A 25,322-nucleotide genomic window follows, 5' to 3' on the forward strand; every position below is an offset into this window, starting at 1 on the left:
TGTTAAAAGGATTAAAGCTTTTTGAAAGCTTCACAGATGAGCATACATCGATTCCAAATATAAACAGGAGAAGGCAAAAACTTAGCATAAGATCAGAAGATCAAGGACCTTGCTTTAATGAAGTAAGGAAAGGTACAAGAAAGTTCATCAGCAGTCTAGGACAGACACAGAGCTCATGATTTGGATCCTGAATTGGTTAGGATTCAGCTGCAATAAGCACAGACTCAAAATAGCAGCAACTTAGACAAAAGAGAATTTTATTTGCTGCTTATGTAAAATTGCAAAGGTAGGAAGAGCAGGGCTGGGGTGGTGGCTTTACTCCACAGAGTTCTCAAGGACTCAGGTTCCTTCTAGCTTTTGGCCCTGCCCTCCCTAGAATGAGGTCCTTGTTCTCATGTTCCAGGATGGAGCTCCAGTGGTCACATTTATGCTCCAAGCCACAGGAAGAAGAGGGGAAGAAGGTACAGAGGGTATGGAACAGCTAACTTTTAAAGAAGGTTTAGAGTCGTCCATCCAGCACATCTGATTCCATCACTTTTGCCAGAACTTGTTCACATGGCCATGCTAAACTATAAAAGAGGCTGAGAGGCAGAATCACAGCTAAATATTCTTATTAGATGGATTATATATTGAGGACAACCAGGAGTTACTACCACAGGTTCTATGGCCTAAGAAACTTTGAACCTTCTCTTTCCAGTAGAAGATTCATCAGTGAGGTTCTAGTCAGGAACACAGATGCCACTCCAGGTGTTTTTAAATGAAGGAACATAATGCAGGGAATTGACAGCACAAATGATAAAAGAGCTGAATATTGAAACTGCGAAAATGAGGCAGCCCAGAAATTAGCAACAGTAGGAAGTTTCTACCTTCCCTGAAGCTAGAAGGACAAAGGACAAGGCAGAAGCTCGAAGTAACAGGCTGCCTGGCAGAACTTGGAACCCAGTGAACTATTGCAGTAGGAGCTGGAACCAGGAGGAGATGCAGCCACTGCCGAAGACGCCACCAGAAGCAAAGTGACATATAGAGAGGGATATTCCCTGTTCTGCTCCTCGGCTTCCTTCCAGTGCTTCACATTGGCTAAAACTACCCGGAAGGTGTAGCACAAGGGAGTCTAGGCAGTGTCATCCCGTGCAGACATACTAGGCAAAGAAGGAAAAAGCACGGATCTAAAACCAAACAGGTAAGTGACTGGAGCAACACCCAAACCTACGTTGTGGACCTGGATAGATAAGTAATCACTGGGACCTTTCTAGACATTATTTCTGGATGAAGTTGATACATTTGTAAACAAAAGAGGGTCCTTCTATGGAAAGCAGGGACTCAAACTTGTACACCAATGTTCACAGCAGTATTATTCACAATAGACAAAAGGTGGAAACAGTCCAAATGTCCATCAACAGACAAATGGGTAAACAATATGTGGTATATACATGCAATGAAATAAAAGTCTGATTCGTGCTATAACACAGATACATCTTGAAAACATGCTACGTGAAATAAGCCACACACAAAAGGACAAATATGATTCCACTTATATGAGGTACCTAAGTTAGGCAAATTGATGGAAACAGAAGGTAGAATAGAGCTTGTCTGGGGCTGAAGGGTACAGAGCAATGGAGAATAATTATTTAACAGGTTCAGAGTTTCTACTTGGGATGAAAAAGTCCTGAAAAGGGATAGCAGTGATGGTTACACAACAGTGTGAACGTACTTAATGCCACTGAACTGTACTTTTTTTTTTCTTGAGGTGGAGTCACCCTTGCCCAGGCTGTAGTGCAGTGGTGCGATCTCGGCACACTGCAACCTCCACCTCCCAGGTTCAAGCAATTTTTGTGCCTCAGCCTCTCGAGTAGCTAAGATGATGGGCACCCGCCACCACGCCTGTCTAATTTTTGTATTTTTAATAGAGACAGGGTTTTATAATGTTGGCAATGCTGGTCTCGAATTCCTGACTTCAAGTGATGCACCCACCTCAGCCTTCCAAAGTGCTGGGATTACAGACATAAGCCACTGCACTTGGCCTGAGCTGTACATTTTTGAAAGGTTAAAGTAGTATTTTTTAAGTTCTAAAAGATGTCTTATTTATATTTTTTTAAATTTATTTACTTTTTTTTTTTTTTTTTTTGAGACAGAGTCTCATTCTGTTGCCCAGGCTAGAGTGCAGTGGTGCAATCTCAGCTCACTGCAACCTCCACCTCCCAGGTTCATACCATTCTCCTGTCTCAGCCTCTCGAGTAGCTGGGACTACAGGCTCATTCCACCATGCCCGGCTAATTTTTTTGTATTTTTCAGTAGAGACGGGGTTTCACTGTGTTAGCCAGGATGGTCTTGATCTCCTGACCTCATGATCCGCCCTCCTCAGCCTCCCAAAGTGCTGGGATTACAGGCGTAAGCCACGGGATAAGTCATTTTTAAAAAGAGGTTCTTACTGTTTTCAAATGTATTTACTGATTGAAAAATGCTTCTGGAGAAGATGAATATTGGTAATGAAATAATAGAAGCTGACTAACGGACAAAACAGTGGGATCAAAAGACTAGGAAGACTTAAAGACCAAAGCAAAACCCATCTCTGTTTCTAAAAATTGTTGTGACGTTTCAAAACACTTTCTCACAGACGAAATATTACCTCCCCCTCTCCCAAATTGAGCTTGATATGACCATGAAGCATAAGCATAACTTACTGTGAAAAAGCAAAGGCAAAATAAAAAATTCAGGAAGAATCTAGTGTCCTGTCTTTATAGGGAGCACCTGAAGACTTGGAATACGTAGCTTCACCAAAGAACAGGAGAAGAGCAGAGAACCTGGGCCCACAAGGTGTCCTTTGAAGGATGGAGACAACTAGGAAGGCTCGATTTCTGGGTACCGTGTGAACAGGGAATAGAGGGGAGTCAGGAAATACTCAGCTGTGTCAAAAGCAGCCCATAAATGTCATCAAGGATAAGCACTTGAACTTGGTTGTTGGCTTTTATAGTCAACAATGCTGAAGGTCATTGCCTGCTAAGGCGATTTCTGTGAAAGGAAGAGGAATTTAAACTGGAATGGGATGAGTAGAGCAGTCTTTTCTGCATTTCTTCCTTTGCTGGCTCAAGAGAAGCTGTAAACAAACCCTATTCCCAGAACTATGCTGACAACATTGATGATGGCGGCACACAAATTAGGAGGTAAACAAAACGCCATGTTAATTTCAGGCTCCATTAGAAACACAGTCAGGAAAAAAAAAAAAAAAAAAAAAAAAAAGTCGACGTCTGCCAAACAGAAAAGGTCAAAATTAGAAAAGAAAGAAATTTTGTGTTTGAGATCCTAAGAACGCCCTGCCAACAATGAAGACAGAAGAGGATTTTGTTTCCTCTTTCTCTTTTGTCAATCAGAATTCTAAAACAAATGTTCTTGGTAATGCCTTCTCTAATAAGATACGTAAAGTAGAATATGGGCAGCATGTTCTTTCTTTCAGTAAATGAAACCATACAGTATTTGGGATATCACCACAGGATTCCATTCCAGAACCGTCTTCTATTTGTCCCTAATGTACAGTTGTTGATCTTGTTTATAAAAACCTCCAGTAATGCTTATGACTTTGGCAGGATGCATAAGTACCATTCATCTGAAGACTCCACAACTTAAGTTGTCTCTGACATGAAATTGGCACATGTCTAAGAGACCTCAGGCCCTTTAATCCCTTTGTAGAATGTGTTGCATGCTCCAGATCAAGTCTAGGAAATGCACACATACCCTTCTCTTGCTTTCCTGTGTTGAAAGGGATGATACACAAATGAAAACAGATATCTTTTGTAAGTTATTTTTAATGTGATGGCAGTGAGCATTCTGGGTCTTTGATGATGGTTGAGTCTTCATTTGTAAATTTAAAGCCATATGTATTAACTTAGTTTCCTTCCAGGCATTTTATATTAGTGAATATCACATATGGCTTTATAATGCTCCAATACCAGATGCCTAGTTGCACTTTGATTTAATATATGCTGGGAGAAAAGATATATGAGAATTTCACTATAACTTTTTGCCTAGATAATAGGTCAGAGACTCTATCCCACCTGGAGGTAAAGGATTGGTCTTACTGATTTCTCAGACTTCTCTCTGGATTTTATGAGTCTATGCTATCTTTTTCCCAGAAGTATTAAGTTTGAAGACTCAATCACCAAGTGCAATCAAAGCTACTTTTCCTCCCCCCAAAATTAAATAGACATTTTTAAACACACATACACATTTCAAGATAACAGAGTTCCCTTTTGAGCATGGAAATATAGCCATTGCTAAATTACATTACTGGACTGAACTGCAGGTATTAGTTACAGAGGAAAGTAAGAGATTGTAGGAGACTCTTTTCTTAGAACCAGGACATGGATTTCGGCCTGGATTTAGTTAAGTGTTGCTCATGGCACCATGCAGGCTGACATTTAATTATATTCAGTTTAGCCCTTTATTATATATCATCTCTTGTTATTCTCCAAATGTTTTAAATATGCTGGTCTTGTTTTCTCTAGCTCTGTTGTAAGCTCTTTGAGATCAGAGCTAATGTCACACAGCACATACTCAATAAACACATTATAAATGAATTTATGAGCAAAGGACTAAATGAATGTGGCTACAGATTCGGGATGCTACTGTTCACAATACAAGATGTGACCTTAAAAATTCAAGAAAAGTAAACAACTTGAGGGGAGGGGGTTTCCTTGTTGTTCCCTGAAAGGCATCCAAATTCTCCTGAAGCTCCCATGAATAAGATGGAGGTTTAATTTTTCTCTCTCTGGTCCTCTGCTCCTTTAATCTGCTCCAGAAAAACAGAAACAAAAACAAAAACAAACCTCTCAAAGATCTGGTGCTAGAAAATGTTGTGATGAGTTTTACCTGAATCTAGTATCTGTGTATTTATATACTGGTCTTATTCTTAGCCCTAGCCTGAGCTTTTTAAATTTTCTCAGTTTTCACTGTCATCTTCTCAGTGTATTATCTTTGCCTTCTTTGTGACAGCCTATTAAGATACCTGTTGGAAATGAGATGTTTCTAAAATACCGGTTGTGGACTCTACCTGTAAGAATACCATACAGAATTAGTAGCAGTGATTCCATCTGAGAAGTGTGGAAATGCAGAAGAGTTTACTTTTATTCTATATGTATCCATATGGATCACTTTTGTTCAGGAGCCTGTAAGACTTTCATAATTTAAAAACTAATGAAAAATAAAATATATCCATCATGACAGATGCCATTTTAGCAGGTCTGAAGAATAATTCATGAACTATTAGGCAGTTTGCCTATGCATACGTTTACCGTAAACAGAAGTACGACTTGATTGTTTTAAGAGACAACATTTAATGAATCTAGTCCTCCAGGTTTCAAAGCAACTTGTGGGTGTCCGTGATTAAGTACTGCTTAGTGATTCATCCTGACATCTATTTATGGGCATATGATAGCTGAGCTGCTTTTGTATCTGTACCTTTTGCCTTTGAATGACCCACCCTCAGTGAGCATTTTAGTAAGAAAGAAACTGTTTCAGTCAATGGGTTAAGAGAACCATTTCCATCATGACAGCTTTTTGATTTTTCCGTCACTTTTTATTCTATATGGTGTTCACGGTTGTATAATAACACACATTGCATATTATAGGTCCCCATATTGACTATAGCTTGCTAATTATTCGCATCTAGTGACCCCACCACGTTTTGCTCTTTACATTTTCAAAAAGTTTTTCTTTCTCCTTAAGGTTTCTACGTAGTTTTTGTCCCAGGGTTTTATTCCCATCTTAGTCTATATAATCCTGCTTCTAATTTGTTGTTAGCATTTCTGCTCTGGCTTGTTTTGAGTTTCTGCAAATGGTTCAACTATTGCCAGTCATCTTTAAACCTTTTAACCTTTAAGAAATGCTTACAAGTACATAAAATTATTTGACTCCATAAATGAATGCTCAAAAATGCATACACTTTTTATAACCATCTTTATGCATCATGTTAAAATAGGTAAGATGTATTTACATTTGCACATTGTAGAAATTGAAGGTTTAATTCCCGGTAGACTAAATGCATACATACTCAGAAGAATATACAATTTTATGAACATGCACTACCTATCAGTAATGTGTAACATTTAAGAATTAACAAAAAAGATGTGAAAGAGACTGGCTAGATAATCACTTATGCTGGTAGTTCTCCAACTCTAATGTACACTGGAATTGCCTGAAGGGCCTGTTGGAACACTGATTGCTGAGCCACTGATCTGGTAGGTATTCATTGGAGCGTATGAATTTTATTTCTAACAAGATCCCGGTAGTTTCCAATGCTATTGATCTGGGATCACACACTGAAAACCACTGCCATCCTATTTCTCATCCTGAGCACTCAGAAAGACTACATTTCCCAGCCTCACCAAGTCACTGGGTTCTAGCCAGTGGTATGCATTCACCACTTCTCAACCTGACCATAAAATTCCCTGCATGGTCCTTCACTCTCTGTTGCCCCTTTCTTGGGCACTTCCGAAGGCCATGTATTGAAGATGGCAACTTGTCAAGACGGAAGGGGTCTAAAGATGTCTTAAGTTGATTTCAGAGAAACAAAAATTAGAACAGAGAATATGAGAAACTACGAATGGTAGAAGAAGGGAGGGATAGGGAGAGATTTGTTAAAGGATACAAAATTACAGGTAGATGGGATGAATAAGTTCTAGTGTTCTATAGCACTATGGAATGACTGTAGTAAACAATAATATATAGTTTCAAATAGCTACAAGGAGGATATTGAATGTTCCTAACACGAAGAAATTATGAATGATTGAGATAATGGATATGCTAATCATGTATTGCATCATCTCTGTGTACCCCATAAATATGTACAGGTATTATATGTCAATTTAAAAAAATAAAGAAGGAAAACAAGGAATAAGCCTTTGTATAACAAGGAACTGAGGTGTAGGGGCAGCATTGCCAGACTTATCCCAATACACATGATTTTCATGTTGTAATGAGACGAACCATGCCCAGCTTTGAGGAAACTTTTATGATGTAAATTTGAGACGAGAATGAATCAATCTACCATTCACTACCCTACAACAACAACAACAAAAAAAACACTAAGTTGGTTTAGATAGACTCAGCCTACAGCCATATGTCTGTAGGTCATGAAGAGATTTTTGCCAATTCTTGCTAAGATCTCCTAAATCCATCTTAGTATATTTTTGGATCATCTTTCATCTGAACTTTTCCAACTGCCTGCTCCTTAGATTCCTATATTATTTTCTCAAACTGGTGCTACTCACATCTTTGCTCCATGTTGGAAAAGAGACCCAGACACTTTTCCTCTCATTCAAAATCCATTCATTACCAGACAGCTCTGCCTTGCTGCCCTCTATTCCCCCTTTACCTTGTTCTGCCAATAAGGTCATCCCAGAACTTCTGACCCTATCTTGATTGGGACAGAATTTCCCCTTAGGCATCTTCAGAGTAAAGCCAGTGGACGTATAGAGAACCGCATCTTTCATCACAGTCATATGTTGTTGAGAGCAGAGAGCCTGCCAGATAATCCCTGTTTCTTAACCCTATAGCAAGTACTGCTTTTGCTGAATCTCTTACCCCTCTGCTTTCTCTGAACCCTGCCTAAATGTGCATGCTCCTCTTCCCTGCCTCTACCAACCTGGCTAAATCTGACCACTAGCCTACCTGGGGACTCTGAGCTCCCAGGCTCTGGTACCCTGTTAATTTATCAGTTCCCTCTAGACCTTCCCATGTATCATACCCTATGATTACAGGAGTCACTAGTCAAACTTCCTTCTGTTATGCAAATACATTATCATCACCTCTTTTGATGTTTCCCACTCACAGAAGTGGACAAAAGGCAATGATTTTTCCCAAATATAAGAACATGTACTTCCTTTAACCCCTTTACTGCCCCACACTACCTTATATGAAACCAAAGCCCAAAGAATATATTAAAATAGACAAAACAGTGCTTATTATTCTGTTTATAAGCAAACACGTAAAAGAGAATTTCAATGTTAAAAAGAATATACCAACAAAATGTTTCAAAATACCAACTACTGTTCAAATATCATCTCAATATTACATATCAATTTATAGTTATTTAAATATATTAATATTTGCCTGCTTACTCTATTGTACATTTATGGTTCATTTATTGAAACAATTCAAGCAAGTGTTGCTTGCAATTTTTGTTATTATAAATGACAATGGGATGAACATCTCTATGCCTAAATCTTTGTGCACATATCTTATATTTTTAGGTAGATTCTTAGCAGGTAAATTCCTTGATAAAAGTATATAAACAATTCATGTAAATGCTGCAAGAAGTAGCTAAAATAGTTAGAAATGGTTATGTCTGGGTAGCAGTTCACTAGGATAGGCAGAAATGGGGGATCAGAATCAACTGGGATAGATTACTGATAGGTAGTACATGTTCATAACATTGTATATGCCTCTGAGCATGTACATACTTATTCTACTGGAAATTCAGCCTACAATTTCTATAATGTGCAAAGGTAAACACATCTTACCTATTTTGAAATAAACACAATGCATAAAGTTGTTTATAAGAAGTGCGTGCATTTTTGAGCATTTATTTATGGAATCAATTTTATGTACTTGTATTTCTTAAACGTTAAAAGGTTTGAAGATGTCTAGTAACAAATGAACGATTTGCCCATTTCCTATGAGCCATGCATTCAGCGAGGAACTATGCATGTATGTTTGACATTCACAACCAGGTAGGTGTGACCACACCCCACCTCTTGGGTAAGAAGGCTGAGGGCCAATGGGAGTATCACAAAGCAGGGAGCTGAAAGAACCTTCTCTCCAGCGTCATCTCACTGCTTTCCACTGCATTTGGGCTTTCCCACATTCGTTTTTTCTACTTCTACAATGCATAATGCTGTTTTCTATTATTACCACTGCATTTGGCTTGTTCTGTTTCTGTATTATGATAAAAATAAATATTACATTATTTTCAAAATTAATTTTTTTCTAAAATTATTTGTGAAAATTATGTGATTGTTTTCCCAAGGCACAATTACACATGTAAAAAAAAGTATATGAACATTTTAGAGAATCCATATTCTATACACATGGACAAACTGCCCTTCTGAAAATTTATAATAATTTACGAATCTCTCCCCTCAGGAGTATATAACATTGCCATTCCTGTGACAGCCTCTACAAAAAAAATTTTTTTAATCTTTTCTAATAGAGAATACAATTTTAATTGGCATTCATTTTACTAATAATGGCAAATTGTTTTCACATCTTATTTACTGGCATATATGTATCTTTTAAATGAACATACCAAAGTGTGTTTATCCAATGTATGCTGCTCCTGTGAAATTAGTCCCTTTGGAAGGTGGTGTCTCTATTCTAGTGACATGACCTTCTCTTAAACATTTGGGTAACTCTTCTTTTTGAGTGGCCATCAGGGCTTTAGTGACATTCTTTTGGATAGTCTTAGGATCAGTTATATCATCAAGTTGGGGACAAAAATACAGAGCAACTGTGTAGTGATAACCTGTTTTCTTCTGTGGCACATAAACCAGTCATGAAATCAATGTCAAAACGGTGTTCTAGTTACATAGTGAGCCATGGTGAATATGAATGAAATAAATGCCTGGCTCCTGAAAAGTACCACTCATTTGAATACATCCATCATGGAGGGCTTATCTCTACACTCACCTCATCATTTCATAGACAGGCTCCATATTTAATATATCTGTATTAATTAATAGTTGTCTGTCAGTCTGCACGTCAATATGCCATGCAACCTTAAATATGCAGCCATATACATCAGACACTTAGAAATCGGATCAAGATGGTCAACTAGCATGTTTTAGACCAGAATGTCATTCATTCTAAGAACTTGTATCTGTTTTGTACACTGTTGTATCCCAGGCACTTAGAACAGTACCTAGTACAGAGTAGGTGGTCAACAGATGGTTGTTGAATATGATGAACAAATGAATGAATGAGTGAGTGAATGAACCAACATTTAGTGATTAGGCATCAAGACCAGAGCTTAGTTTGCCTTATTTTGTAGGATAACACAAGATGGCAAATGCCTTTGGATAATAGTTGATGAATACACAATAAAGATAAATTGGCATGGTGGAAAGGCATGTTTCTATTCCAATCTTGGCTGTGTCAGCAAATAGCTACTATGTCATTCTTTCCACCAATGTTGACTGGGTACCTACTATGTGCCTTGCACTTCACCAAGTGCTGGAGATACGTGAAGAGTGTAACACATGCAGGCTGTGCCTTCAGAGAATTTACAATCCAGTGGGAGAAAAAGACATTAATCAAATATTACTGGAAATAAATAAGGAATTACAGATTTTGTTAAGTGCTAAGCATATACGAGAAGAGGCCAACCTGGCATGAATGATCAAGAAAGTCTTCCTTTTCTGAGGAGGGGATATTTCAGCTGCATCTGGAGGCAGAGAGAACATTTTGAACACAAGTTCAAGCAAAAACTGAAAGCATTGTGCATTGAAGAAATTAAGAACAAACAAGTGTAGGGCATCACAGAGAGGGTTTGGAGAGCAGTGAGATAAAGCTGGAGAGAAGGTTGTTGTAGCTTTTTGTTTTGTGATGGTCCCACTGGCCTTCAGTCTTTTTACCAGTGATGTGGGCATGGTTACGCTTACCTGGCAGGTTTATTGTGAATGTCAAACCTACATGTGTAGTTCCTTGCTAAATGCATACCCACAGGAAATGCTCAGTTAGGGTCATTTTACTATTTCTTCTGTTACCTATATTTTGACTTCATAAAAGCAAGATCTAGGTCCTATATTTTAATGAATTGCCTTACTTGCCATCCCAGTGTGAATTGGTTAGAAAATGCTCAATTGACCAGGCGCAGTGGGTCATGCCTGTAATCCCAGTGCTTTGGGAGGCCAAGGTGAGATGTACACTTGAGGCCGGGAGTTCAAAATCAGCCTGGTCTATATTGTGAAACTTCATCTCTACAAAAGAAAAAATTAACATGATTTGGTAACACACCTGTAGTCCCAGATACTGGGGAGGCTGAGGTGGGAGGATTGCTTGAGCCCAGGAGGTTGAGACTGCAGTGAGCCATGATCACACCACTGCATTGCAGCCCTGGGTGACAGAGCAAGACCCTGTCTCAAAACAAACAAACAAACAAACAAAAAAAAATCAGTGACAGCTGGGGTTATCATTGCACTTATTAAGCAGTCTTCTGTATGCTAGGATATAACTTATTTTTCTTACCCGGGCTTTTATTTAATAAAAATTGCTGTGGATTTACAAAACTAAATTGAGTTTCCAGTATTTGATACTTTCATATGTAGAATTATGCATACTTATTATACATTGATGTTTCAGATTTGAATGTGCAGTTTGGACATGATTCTATTTTCATAGTGGCAGAATATTGGTTAGTTCAGAGGTTCAAAGCATCTCTAAGCTTTAGAATGATTTAAAAAATGTAATCTATACATATTGGATTGCAATAAATATTTGCATGACAGCATTTTTTGATAGCAATGAGAAAAGTATATACAGAGATTAAATAAATGCATAAAAGTAGCCTTTCATCAATAATTTGCAGCTCAAGCAACAAAGCAATAATTTAGAGTTCTGACCTTGTAATTCAGCTGATTAGAAGAAACCAATTCTTTTTAGTTCATGTTGTGTTGTCGTTAATTGATGGAGAATTCTAAGTGAATTGTATGCCAAAAATGGACGAGTTCCAATCCCTTTGTATCTAGATGACTTGTATGTCCTGTTTTCCCAATTTTCACGTAAAAAAAAAATAAGAAGTTTGTTTTCTTCTTTCTAACTGCCAGCACTGTGAACTAAAGCGGGATCCTCCCCATTTCCTTCTCACATAATTATATAATACAGTTCCTGCTTTCTAAACTTTGTGGACAATTCTGTTGACAGTACACATAACAGAGTAAAATGCATCCCAGTCTTCCTTAACTAGATGAGCCTAATCACTTGTAAACATTCCCGTTAATCAGGTTAATGTCCCCAGATCCAAGCAGACGCTCAGAGAGCACATCACAGAAGAATGTACAAAGTATCACTTTTCGTTGCATGACCCTACATGATTCTTTTTTATTTTCTGATTATTGACAGTAGATGTGAGATAATATTTATACTCTGTAATTACAGGAATTTAAAAAAATATTTTACTATGTATGTTTTCATCCTTCTGCTTTTACTAAGAAGTTAAGTTCCTGTTTATCCCACCACTCAGTCCCTCTTTCATATACAGTTTTGTGTGCTGGCCTATTCATAAATTATTAATGTCACACTGAAAAATACCTTTTAGAAACAGAACCCCTGACATATAACTCTTGGTGATTGAAGAGATTCAGGGCACACGAAGCACGCCCAACCCTACTGGTGAAGGAAGCTGCTGAAGCTCTTCTATCTCTGGTGAAACAATTCACTTTCTGTTCCATTTGCTGATGATGCCGCATGCCTAAATTGATCATGTTTGTTAAACCCATGCCAGTCTTTTCAGCGTGCTCAGCTCAGGGGAAAGGCAAGCTGTACATTCAGGCTCCAGTGCTTTTGGGGAGGAGTGAAAAGATTTGCACTCATCGAACAAGAAAATGGCATTGCTGGCTGTCAGTGTGGAAGGAAGGGCTTTTCTCTCCAGTGTGGCATGGCAGACTCTCTGCTCTTGTCCCTGAATGTCAGCTTATGCCTCATTGCTAAGTAAGTTTTTTCCCCACCTAACCTGACAGGTAGATGTGTCTGACATGAAAGCAGACTGCTGTCACACTGGGGAGCAAGGATACCCCAAACTTGGGGCCAGTCTGCTAAGATAAGTCAGTTTTGCTAAATGTTACTTCAATTTGGGTGTATCATTAGCTTTGAGATATTCCTTTAGTGCCTTAGAGATCCAGTGGAGAATGGTTCACTGGAGCTGGCTTCTGTCTGACGACTGGTAAGGGGTACCACATTTTTCCCACTGGCATTTCAACCCCTTCATCTCTTCCTGCCACATCTTATCCACCAATGGGAATCAGGATTTGCCAACAAACTGGTTATGAAAGGAGTTGGGATTCCTTGAAGAAGTGGGCTTTGAGCCCCAAGAGTAGGGAATATCACTTTGAGATCTATGACCTGCCTGTACATTGGGAGTATTTGGCATTTTGCATCTTCAACTGGCTTCCAGCAACATACATCTGGCTCCAATTTTCGCCATAGTGTTAAATTTTTAAAAAATAAATGAATAAAGGCAAATTGGCTGTGGTAATCCTAAAGAAGATACAATTTCCTAAGAACATAAATTGCTGAGGAAAACCATGTACTTTTAAACCAAATAAAAATTGACTTCTCCATTGTTCTGTTTTCAATGTTATATATTGTCTTTTCATTCACAAATATTGATTAAATGCCTAGCCTGTGTCACCACTAATGTGAGCCAAAAAAAGACATTTTTCTGGCCCTCAAGACGGTAACCATCAAAGTAACTTTTCCTTCAGGCATCATGAATCATCAGAGTTGGTTGTATTAAAAATCCACAGCTTAACACTTCACACTCGCTATTTTATCTTGTCTAAATCTCCCTGCTCTAAATTTCAGCAACTCTTGTATAAAATTAGGGGAATGGGTCTGGGTAATCCTTAATGTATCTGGAAAACATTTAGCTTGTTTCTGCCATTAGCACCTATGTGGTCTTAGAGGTGTTGTTTAACGTTTCTGAGCTTCAAACACAGCATAGGAAAAAGATAATGCCCAGTTTGCAAGGTTTATTGTTGATGATGTTTTTTTCATGGAACGACGACTAAATAAAGTCAAGACTAGCCAAGAAGTAGTACTAAATAGAGGTAGCTATTATTATATTGTTGTTCTTTCTATGAATCTGTGAACACTGCCTTTGATCCAAGGTCTCCAGAATGTGTGTGGTTTTTTGTTTGTTTGTTTGTTTGTTTTTGCAGTTTTGGACATTATTATTATATTGTTTATTTTTTCATAGGTTATTGGGGTACAGGTGGTGTTTGGTTACATGAGTAAGTCCTTTTTTTAATGAGTAAGTTCTTTAGTGGTGATTTGTGAGATTTTGGTGCACCCATCACCCAAGCAGTATACACAGCACCGTATTTGCAGTCTTTTATCCCTCGCCCCAACCCCCTCCCACCCTTTCCCGCGAGTTCCTAAAGTCCATTATATCACAGAATGCATTTTAGTAGGCTTACCAAGATCCCCTGATTCTAGCATGCAGCTGTTTATAATGGGCAATAGAATTCAATTTCTAAAGCATCGCCTTGTAGCACTTTTCCTCTTTTATATATTCACAAGGAGAAGCACAGATAAGAAACATATATTTGCTTTCACCAGGTGAAACAGAAGCATGCTTAGGATCCATTGCTGAGTGCCTAACAGGTTGTCAGCAATGAGTCAGCTGCTTCTTGTTACCCTGATACCTCCTTCCAAAGTCACTTTATGGAAGTCACTCTATGAAAGTAACTTTGGAAGGAGGTATCAGGGCAACAAGAAGCAGCTTGTGGTTTCAACCAAGAAAACACATGACAGTTTACACGGGTCTTTCATGTTCCTCTAGCTTTTTTCGTCTGTGTTAGAAAAATGACAGAGATTTTTCTGTGAACTAAATAATAATAGATGATAATAGGGAACCTTCAGGAAGTTAGCAAATATTTCCCTTCAGAGCTGAGGACAGGCAGAAATCAGGGCCTTGAAACATCAGCCAGACCCTGGAAACTCGCCTGATTGGGACTCAGTAAAGATACGAAAGAATAATTAGACCATAAGGGGAATTCTGTGTTCCATTCCCCAAGGACAATGATTACTGACTTTCCATGTCATTCTTTTTTCCACTTCCTGTTTTTTCCCCCTTTGAGAACATTGTTTACTAAATGATGGAAAAGAATAGAATGGGGGCACCCAGACAGCCTGGGCCATAGGACTGACCTGAGGAATGCCTCTGCTTTTTCCTTTGCATCCACCAGTTCTCCCTCTCCTGCAGGCGTGGATGGGGACTCTCTCTTTTCCCTTTATCTCAAGAGCCAAATGAAAGAAGCTGAGGGTTTTTCCTGTGTGTTGTTAATCTAAAGAAAAAAGAAAAGGTGTATGTATACAGATAAAGTGAAGTTTATTTGTTAGTGTCCCTAAAAATAAACACAGTGAAACACTGTCAAAATAGGAAAAGGCTTTTAATGTTTTCATTGTACTAGGAACTGTACACAATTAAATTGAAATATAAATTTGTAAGCCAACATTTCAGTTAAGCTGCTTATGAAAATAATTAGGCCAGTGAAGCGAGGAGCAAGCCCGCCAAGGAAATGGTGAGTTTGGTTAGAATGTTCTCTCTGCAAGTGTCTGTTCTCTCTATAAGAGTTGTAAAGGCATAGGTTTAGTAAACAAAACAGTTCTGCACTGAAATTGAAAAGACACTGGAAAAAGACTAATTATTTTTTATGTTTATATATTTGCAGTCATAGAAATCCTGAAATGGAAGGGATTTTAGTAAAACCCTTTCCTAACTGGTCACTACCAAGTTCTCCTTATGAGTTTCACTTTTTGAAAGATTCTCTTTACAATTTGAACTTAAGTAGTAATTAACTTGATTTCTCACTAAGTAGAAATATGATCCCCGAATGGGAGCACTGGATTAGCATGAAATAACTAGTGTTACCTCTTTCAGTTAGTGTAATTTAAACAAAAAGCAAATAAATGTGATGTTTTGACTAATTTGTGAATCATATTGTGGGTAAATATGATATCTTCGGTTTTTCTAAGAAGCAAAAATAGTGCGAGGAGACCCACTGCTACCTTTGAGGGTGACCAGTGGGTTGCCATTGTTTATTCTAGCCCACTTACTGTATGGTGGGTTCCATGGTTCAAGACTAGGACACTACAGTTTAGGACACAGTCAAGGCTAGAGTATATATCTCTCAATGTCTAGTCTAGCACTCTTTTTGTTTAACTACACTGCTACTTAATAAACTTGTGAGGCTGGGGAGTTTTTAATGCCATTAATTCCAAGATTTTGGAAGTGTGACTCCCTTTGAAAGACCATAGACATAGCACTGTGGTAACCCATTTTCCCCTCTGGATTTCTCATTACATTTTCTTAATATCAAATTGGGCATTTTTTATTTTTGGTCTTATATGCAGTGCTGTTATATAAGGGTTATAATTTTTACTTAGCTGATCCTTTGCAAACTTTCAAGTCATTGAATCTTTCTTTTTTTTTTTAATATATATATATTTTTATTATTATACTTTAAGTTTTAGGGTACATGTGCATAACATGCAGGTTTGTTACATATGTATACTTGTGCCATATTGCTGTGCTGCACCCATCAACTCGTCAGCACCCATCAACTCGTCATTTACATCAAGTATAACTCCCAATGCAATCCCTCCCCCCTCCCCCCTCCCCCCTCCCTATGATAGGCCCCAGTGTGTGATGTTCCCCTTCCCGAGTCCAAGTGATCTCATTGTTCAGTTCCCACCTATAAGTGAGAACATGCGGTGTTTGGTTTTCTGTTCTTGTGATAGTTTGCTAAGAATGATGGTTTCCAGCTGCATCCATGTCCCTACAAAAGACACAAACTCATCCTTTTTTATGGCTGCATAGTATTCCATGGTGTATATGTGCCACATTTTCTTAATCCAGTCTGTCACTGATGGACATTTGGGTTGATTCCAAGTCTTTGCTATTGTGAATAGTGCTGCAATAAACATACGTGTGCATGTGTCTTTATAGCAGCATAATTTATAATCCTTTGGGTATATACCCAGTAATGGGATGGCTGGGTCATATGGTACATCTAGTTCTAGATCCTTGAGGAATCGCCATACTGTTTTCCATAATGGTTAAACTAGTTTACAATCCCACCAACAGTGTAAAAGTGTTCCTATTTCTCCACATCCTCTCCAGCACCTGTTGTTTCCTGACTTTTTAATGATCGCCATTCTAACTGGTGTGAGATGGTATCTCATTGTGGTTTTGATTTGCATTTCTCTGATGGCCAGTGATGATGAGCATTTTTTCATGTGTCTGTTGGCTGTATGAATGTCTTCTTTTAAGAAATGTCTGTTCATATCCTTTGCCCACTTTTTGATGGGGTTGTTTGGTTTTTTCTTGTAAATTTGTTTGAGTTCTTTGTAGGTTCTGGATATTAGCCCTTTGTCAGATGAGTAGATTGCAAAAATTTTCTCCCACTCTGTAGGTTGCCTGTTCACTCTGATGGTAGTTTCTTTTGCTGTGCAGAAGCTCTTTAGTTTAATTAGATCCCATTTGTCAATTTTGGCTTTTGCTGCCGTTGCTTTTGGTGTTTTAGACATGAAGTCTTTGCCCATGCCTATGTCCTGAATGGTACTACCTAGGTTTTCCTCTAGGATTTTTATGGTATTAGGTCTAACATTTAAGTCTCTAATCCATCTTGAATTAATTTTCGTATAAGGAGTAAGGAAAGGATCCAGTTTCAGCTTTCTACTTATGGCTAGCCAATTTTCCCAGCACCATTTATTAAACAGGGAATCCTTTCCCCATTTCTTGTTTCTCTCAGGTTTGTCAAAGATCAGATGGCTGTAGATGTGTGGTATTATTTCTGAGGACTCTGTTCTGTTCCATTGGTCTATATCTCTGTTTTGGTACCAGTACCATGCTGTTTTGGTTACTGTAGCCTTGTAGTATAGTTTGAAGTCAGGTAGCGTGATGCCTCCAGCTTTGTTCTTTTGACTTAGGATTGTCTTGGAGATGCGGGCTCTTTTTTGGTTCCATATGAACTTTAAAGCAGTTTTTTCCAATTCTGTGAAGAAACTCATTGGTAGCTTGATGGGGATGGCATTGAATCTATAAATTACCTTGGGCATTTTCACGATATTGATTCTTCCTATCCATGAGCATGGTATGTTCTTCCATTTGTTTGTGTCCTCTTTTATTTCACTGAGCAGTGGTTTGTAGTTCTCCTTGAAGAGGTCCTTTACATCCCTCGTCAGTTGGATTCCTAGGTATTTTATTCTCTTTGAAGCAATTGTGAATGGAAGTTCATTCATGATTTGGCTCTGTGTTTGTCTGTTACTGGTGTATAAGAATGCTTGTGATTTTTGCACATTAATTTTGTATCCTGAGACTTTGCTGAAGTTTCTTATCAGCTTAAGGAGATTTTGGGCTGAGACAATGGGGTTTTCTAAATATACAATCATGTCATCTGCAAACAGGGACAATTTGACTTCTTCTTTTCCTAACTGAATACCCTTGATTTCTTTCTCTTGCCTGATTGCCCTAGCCAGAACTTCCAACACTATGTTGAATAGGAGTGGTGAGAGAGGGTATCCCTGTCTTGTGCCAGTTTTCAAAGGGAATTTTTCCAGTTTTTGCCCATTCAGTATGATATTGGCTGTGGGTTTGTCATAAATAGCTCTTATTATTTTGAGGTACGTTCCATCAATACCGAATTTATTGAGCGTTTTTAGCATGAAGGGCTGTTGAATTTTGTCAAAAGCCTTTTCTGCATCTATTGAGATAATCATGTGGTTCTTGTCTTTGGTTCTGTTTATATGCTGGATTATGTTTATTGATTTGCGAATGTTGAACCAGCCTTGCATCCCAGGGATGAAGCCCACTTGATCATGGTGGATAAGCTTTTTGATGTGTTGCTGAATCCGGTTTGCCAGTATTTTGTTGAGGATTTTTGCATCGATGTTCATCAGGGATATTGGTCTAAAATTCTCTTTTTTTGTTGTGTCTCTGCCAGGCTTTGGTATCAGGATGATGTTGGCCTCATAAAATGAGTTAGGGAGGATTCCCTCTTTTTCTATTGATTGGAATAGTTTCAGAAGGAATGGTACCAACTCCTCCTTGTATCTCTGGTAGAATTCAGCTGTGAATCCATCTGGTCCTGGACTTTTTTTGGTTGGTAGGCTATTAATTATTGCCTCAATTTCAGAGCCTGCTATTGGTCTATTCAGGGATTCAACTTCTTCCTGGTTTAGTCTTGGAAGAGTGTAAGTGTCCAGGAAATTATCCATTTCTTCTAGATTTTCCAGTTTATTTGCGTAGAGGTGTTTATAGTATTCTCTGATGGTAGTTTGTATTTCTGTGGGGTCGGTGGTGATATCCCCTTTATCATTTTTAATTGCGTCGATTTGATTCTTCTCTCTTTTCTTCTTTATTAGTCTTGCTAGTGGTCTGTCAATTTTGTTGATCTTTTCAAAAAACCAACTCCTGGATTCATTGATTTTTTGGAGGGTTTTTTGTGTCTCTATCTCCTTCAGTTCTGCTCTGATCTTAGTTATTTCTTGCCTTCTGCTAGCTTTTGAATGTGTTTGCTCTTGCTTCTCTAGTTCTTTTAATTGCGATGTTAGAGTGTCAATTTTAGGTCTTTCCTGCTTTCTCTTGTGGGTGTTTAGTGCTATAAATTTCCCTCTACACACTGCTTTAAATGTGTCCCAGAGATTCTGGTATGTTGTATCTTTGTTCTCATTGGTTTCAAAGAACATCTTTATTTCTGCCTTCATTTCGTTATGTACCCAGTAGTCATTCAGGAGCAGGTTGTTCAATTTCCATGTAGTTGAGCGGTTTTGATTGAGTTTCTTAGTCCTGAGTTCTAGTTTGATTGCACTGTGGTCTGAGAGACAGTTTGTTATAATTTCTGTTCTTGTACATTTGCTGAGGAGTGCTTTACTTCCAATTACGTGGTCAATTTTGGAGTAAGTACGATGTGGTGCTGAGAAGAATGTATATTCTGTTGATTTGGGGTGGAGAGTTCTATAGATGTCTATTAGGTCTGCTTGCTGCAGAGATGAGTTCAATTCCTGGATATCCTTGTTAACTTTCTGTCTCGTTGATCTGTCTAATGTTGACAGTGGAGTGTTGAAGTCTCCCATTATTATTGTATGGGAGTCTAAGTCTCTTTGTAAGTCTCTAAGGACTTGCTTGATGAATCTGGGTGCTCCTGTATTGGGTGCATATATATTTAGGATAGTTAGCTCTTCCTGTTGAATTGATCCCTTTACCATTATGTAATAGCCTTCTTTGTCTCTTTTGATCTTTGATGGTTTACAGTCTGTTTTATCAGAGACTAGTATTGCAACCCCTGCTTTTTTTTGTTCTCCATTTGCTTGGTAAATCTTCCTCCATCCCTTTATTTTGAGCCTATGTATGTCTCTGCGTGTGAGATGGGTCTCCTGAATACAGCAGACTGATGGGTCTTGACTCTTTATCCAGTTTGCCAGTCTGTGTCTTTTAATTGGAGCATTTAGTCCATTTACATTTAAGGTTAAGATTGTTATGTGTGAACTTGATCCTGCCATTATGATATTAACTGGTTATTTTGCTCATTAGTTGATGCAGTTTCTTCCTAGCCTCGATGGTCTTTACATTTTGGCATGTTTTTGCAATGGCTGGTACCGGTTGTTCCTTTCCATGTTTAGTGCTTCCTTCAGGGTCTCTTGTAAGGCAGGCCTAGTAGTGACAAAATCCCTAAGCATTTGCTTATCTGTAAAGGATTTTATTTCTCCTTCACTTATGAAACTTAGTTTGGCTGGATATGAAATTCTGGGTTTAAAATTCTTTTCTTTAAGAATGTTGAATATTGGCCCCCACTCTCTTCTGGCTTGTAGAGTTTCTGCCGAGAGATCTGCTGTTAGTCTGATGGGCTTCCCTTTGTGGGTAACCCGACCTTTCTCTCTGGCTACCCTTAAGATTTTTTCCTTCATTTCAACTTTGGTGAATCTGGCAATTATGTGTCTTGGAGTTGCTCTTCTCGAGGAGTATCTTTGTGGCGTTCTTTGTATTTCCTGGATTTGAATGTTGGCCTGCCCTACTAGGTTGGGGAAGTTCTCCTGGATGATATCCTGAAGAGTGTTTTCCAACTTGGTTCCATTTTCCCCCTCACTTTCAGGCACCCCAATCAGACGTAGATTTGGTCTTTTTACATAATCCCATACTTCTTGCAGGCTTTGTTCATTTCTTTTTCTTCTTTTTTCTTTTGGTTTCTCTTCTCGCTTCATTTCATTCATTTGATCCTCAATCGCTGATACTCTTTCTTCCAGTTGATCGAGTCGGTTACTGAAGCTTGTGCATTTGTCACGTATTTCTCGTGTCATGGTTTTCATCTCTTTCATTTCGTTTAGGACCTTCTCTCCATTAATTACTCTAGCCATCAATTCTTCCACTTTTTTTTCAAGATTTTTCATTTCTTTGCGCTGGGTACGTAATTCCTCCTTTAGCTCTGAGAAATTTGATGGACTGAAGCCTTCTTCTCTCATCTCGTCAAAGTCATTCTCCGTCCAGCTTTGATCCGTTGCTGGCGATGAGCTGCGCTCCTTTGCCGGGGGAGATGCGCTCTTATTTTTTGAATTTCCAGCTTTTCTGCCCTGCTTTTTCCCCATCTTTGTGGTTTTATCTGCCTCTGGTCTTTGATGATGGTGATGTACTGATGAGGTTTTGGTGTAGGTGTCCTTCCTGTTTGATAGTTTTCCTTCTAACAGTCAGGACCCTCAGCTGTAGGTCTGTTGGAGATTGCTTGAGGTCCACTCCAGACCCTGTTTGCCTGGGTATCAGCAGCAGAGGCTGCAGAAGATAGAATATTTCTGAACAGCAAGTGTACCTGTCTGATTCTTGCTTTGGAAGCTTCCTCTCAGGGGGGTACTCAGCAATGGCGGGCGCCCCTCCCCCAGCCTCGCTGCTGCCTTGCTGGTAGATCACAGACTGCTGTGCTAGCAATGAGGGAGGTTCCGTGGGCGTGGGACCCTCCCGGCCAGGTGTGGGATATGATCTCCTGGTGTGCCTGTTTGCTTAAAGCGCAGTATTGGGGTGGGAGTTACCCGATTTTCCAGGTGTTGTGTGTCTCAGTTCCCCTGGCTAGGAAAAGGGATTCCCTTCCCCCTTGCACTTCCCAGGTGAGGCAATGCCTCGCCCTGCTTCAGCTCTCGCTGGTCGGGCTGCAGCAGCTCACCAGCACCGATCGTCCGGCACTCCCCAGTGAGATGAACCCAGTACCTCAGTTGAAAATGCAGAAATCACCGGTCTTCTGTGTCGCTCGCGCTGGGAGTTGGAGACTGGAGCTGTTCCTATTCGGCCATCTTGCTCCGCCCCCTCGAATCTTTCTTATTTGAGTCTTTTAGTGTGAAAAGTGCACACCCAAACCCTTCTGTTTGATCATAGAAACAGACAAGACCTAAAAAGGCTCAGAAGATATCTCTCTTAAATGAATAGTTTTGTAAATTTGCTTCTTTCTGATTTGGAAATGTAGTTAGATCTTTCTGATCCAGTTACATTTGGAACCCAAGTCTTTACTCTCTGTATCTCAAAAGAAGCTGGCAGGTAACTCAAATGCACAGTTGGGGACTTAATAAAGCATATTTTTTAATTAAGAGCACACTAACTTTAGAACTATGTCCTTTCAGAACTTTAGGGAGAATGCAGTTGGCATCAAAAAAGTGATAACAAAAAATGCAGTTTCTAAGAATTAGAACAGGTGACAACAACTTAAGTAGAGTGTCAGCAGCCCTGATTCTGGTTAGCAGCGCTGTAAGCTAGAAGCCAGCATGAATGATTGGTCCATCACACATGGCAACATCATATTTTTAAACCACCTGAGCATGCAGTGAATGTGAAGAATGTGTTACCTTTGTTTTTAAAAGCCCTTTGGAGAATGTAGACCCTTCATATCATTCAAATTGCATTTGGAAAATAGAACATTTAACTGCCTGCCATTTGGATCTGCTGCTGCCAAGGAACCTATATGCTGAGGCTGCTTCAGGGGGATGTTTGTGTGATCTAGCGGGTGTCTCTCTTTCAACCTATTAATTAGGAAAAGAGCAGAGGCAGATGTGATATATTAGTTGGCCCTAAGATGGATTGCTCTGAAAAATCTCATATTGGCAAGGGTGATTCAAGTTGCCTGGAATCCAAAGTTTGCTGTGTGACATCCCCAGAAGTCTGATGGGGTTTGACTGGTTTACTCCACTAAATGAAACTGCTGAGATGACTGTCTTGAGGTGATTAATAAAGTGCATAAATCTTAACTATGGGAAGAAAAGAAGATGAATTGATGCATGCACATATTGGAAATGTAATGAAACCAAATTGAAGTTACCAGGATTTGCTAATATATTACAGAAAAACAATACTGTGTTTATTGTTCTTTGCTGGTCTTATTTTGTTGGCCTCAATTCAAAAATAACCAGGAAGACATGTTGGGTTTTATTTTTCATTTTTCTAGCATGGGAGACCTGAACTGACAACAAAGTAGGAAAGTAATAATGGCATCATGTATATGTACCCCTGGTATTTATTATTTTTTATTTCTCTCATGTTAATGGGGTTAAAACATTTTAAAAAGATTGGTTCGACTTCCATCAGAGCTGCTATTGAATGCTGTTAGTAATCATATATGAAATTTCGGTAGTTTTTGAAGTAATTAGAACCTCAGAGCAAATAAATACTAAATGGACTCTCATCTTCAAAGTTATTTTTTCTAACTAAATAGCTCTGTTCTTGTATAATTATATACTAGTCATTATGAAATTAAAAATCATTTTAAATGACTAGATGCTTTTTTTAGAAGTGTTTGTTTCTTGCTAGTTATTGTGGACTAATTGTAGTCTATGAGGGTCTTCAAAAAATCTGAAATTGCTGCCTTAGATTTCTAGTCTCCAAAGCTTTCAAACTTTAATTCCAATAGAAAAATAAAATGATGAGGAAGAGTGTGTAAGGCAATCAAAATTAGAATTTTTGTGATTTTGAAAAAAATCTAACTTTTCAAAGATCATAACAGACAGCTGTGCAGGGTGATGGCATAAAAAAAGCTTTATTACCACATGAACCTGTATTTGACCCCAACTCCACTAGACACTGTGATCTTTGGCATGTTATTTAATTTCTCTGAGCCTCAGTCTTGACACCTGTAAAATGAGGATGATAAATATGTATATTGCAGTATCGTTTTGAGAATTAAAGATAATATCTACAAAATCTTTAGCACGGAGTCCATCATCATAGTTAATAACTAGTATTATCACTTCTTTTCACCACCATTGTAATTTTATGATATAAAAATTTACTGCTCATAGGCCCACACTTGGTCTTCAGGACGGTCAGTCCATGACCTCTTGTACCAAGGTTCTTTTTTCCAGTGGCAAGTTTGTATCTATCAAGAACACGGGATTTAAATTAAACAATCCAGAAAAGCAGAAGCTTTCCATGTCATTTTCCTATCCTTAGGGGCAGCCGTCAGGTTAAGCATGGGTAGAAAGTATGACTGTTTAGGCCACATATTTATTAGGGGCTTTCCCATGAACCAGCAAGCTCTCAAGAGCCCAAGCACTCATAAATTCATGAAGGTCCACACTTTGCCAATATCTCCCTGGGGCAACAAGGAAAACAAACGAGGTAAACAACAATCACAGAAAACCAAACCATGAAATAACAAGGAAAACCCTCGAGATGAGCCTCCTAAATGTCCCTTTCCCCTAGTCCTTTCTTTCTTTTCTCTTTATTACAAATTGATATCACGAGTTATACAGGTGAGTAAAAACTGGGCACCACGTGCTTCTGTCAGGAGGCAGAGATGACGAATACCATGTTCAGAATTTCTTTTTAAGTCCCAGCACTATCCCAACTATTTTTATCATTAAAAGATTTTCTTTTACTCTCCCTAGCTCTTTGCTCGGACTTCTTATTTTTCATTTTGCTGTTGGTTTAAATAATATTCTTCCTTACTCAGTGTTTTGGTTCTAGGTAATAAGTTTGTTGTTTCTTACATTCCAGGCACTATATATATATATGTGTGTGTGTATATATATATATATATGTATATATAATCATATATAATCTTAAAACAACTTAATTTTACAGCTGAGAAAAAATTTGTAGGGCCACAGGAATAGTACATGCTAGAACAAGGCAGGAATAAGTGAGGTGCTTCAGTGCGCCTTCAGGCACATGAGAGCGGGCTACCTTCCTAGATGTAGTCAACGTGATGGGTACAGATTTGTGATTTCAGGTGAAATTCCTATTACAGAAACCAAATTTTGATCCTAAATGTAGAATGCTGTGGTGGGCCTTTAAACTGTGTTTCCTTAACCTGACTTCTCCAAATCTCCTTTACCATTCTCAATGGAATCTACCTTGTCCTATTAGCGCATAGGTGTTGATCAAGAGACACAAATCCACCTACCTCTCATGCTTGTTTTCTTCCTCCCCTGATCAATCCTCCTCCTACTCAAAGCTTCATGGTCCCACCATGCTGGCTTCCCAGCTAAAGGGAGCATGGAGAACCCTGCCAGTTTATGACACATCGCCCCAGGGGTAATGGAAGAAAATGTTCTCATCTCAATAGGCTAAGGGAGTGGTAGTA

The 25,322-nt window shown here is 38.7% G+C and overlaps 1 protein-coding gene across 5 annotated transcripts in view; it reads left to right on the top strand.

The window, feature by feature from the left end:
- Positions 1–25,322, top strand: part of LOC105468533 (sterile alpha motif domain containing 12) — a 495,768-nt gene that overhangs the window by 306,593 nt on the left and 163,853 nt on the right. The window lies entirely within an intron of this gene.

This window comes from Macaca nemestrina, chromosome 8 (genome assembly GCF_043159975.1).
Source record: "Macaca nemestrina isolate mMacNem1 chromosome 8, mMacNem.hap1, whole genome shotgun sequence".
In the NCBI taxonomy this organism is placed as follows: domain Eukaryota; kingdom Metazoa; phylum Chordata; class Mammalia; order Primates; family Cercopithecidae; genus Macaca; species Macaca nemestrina.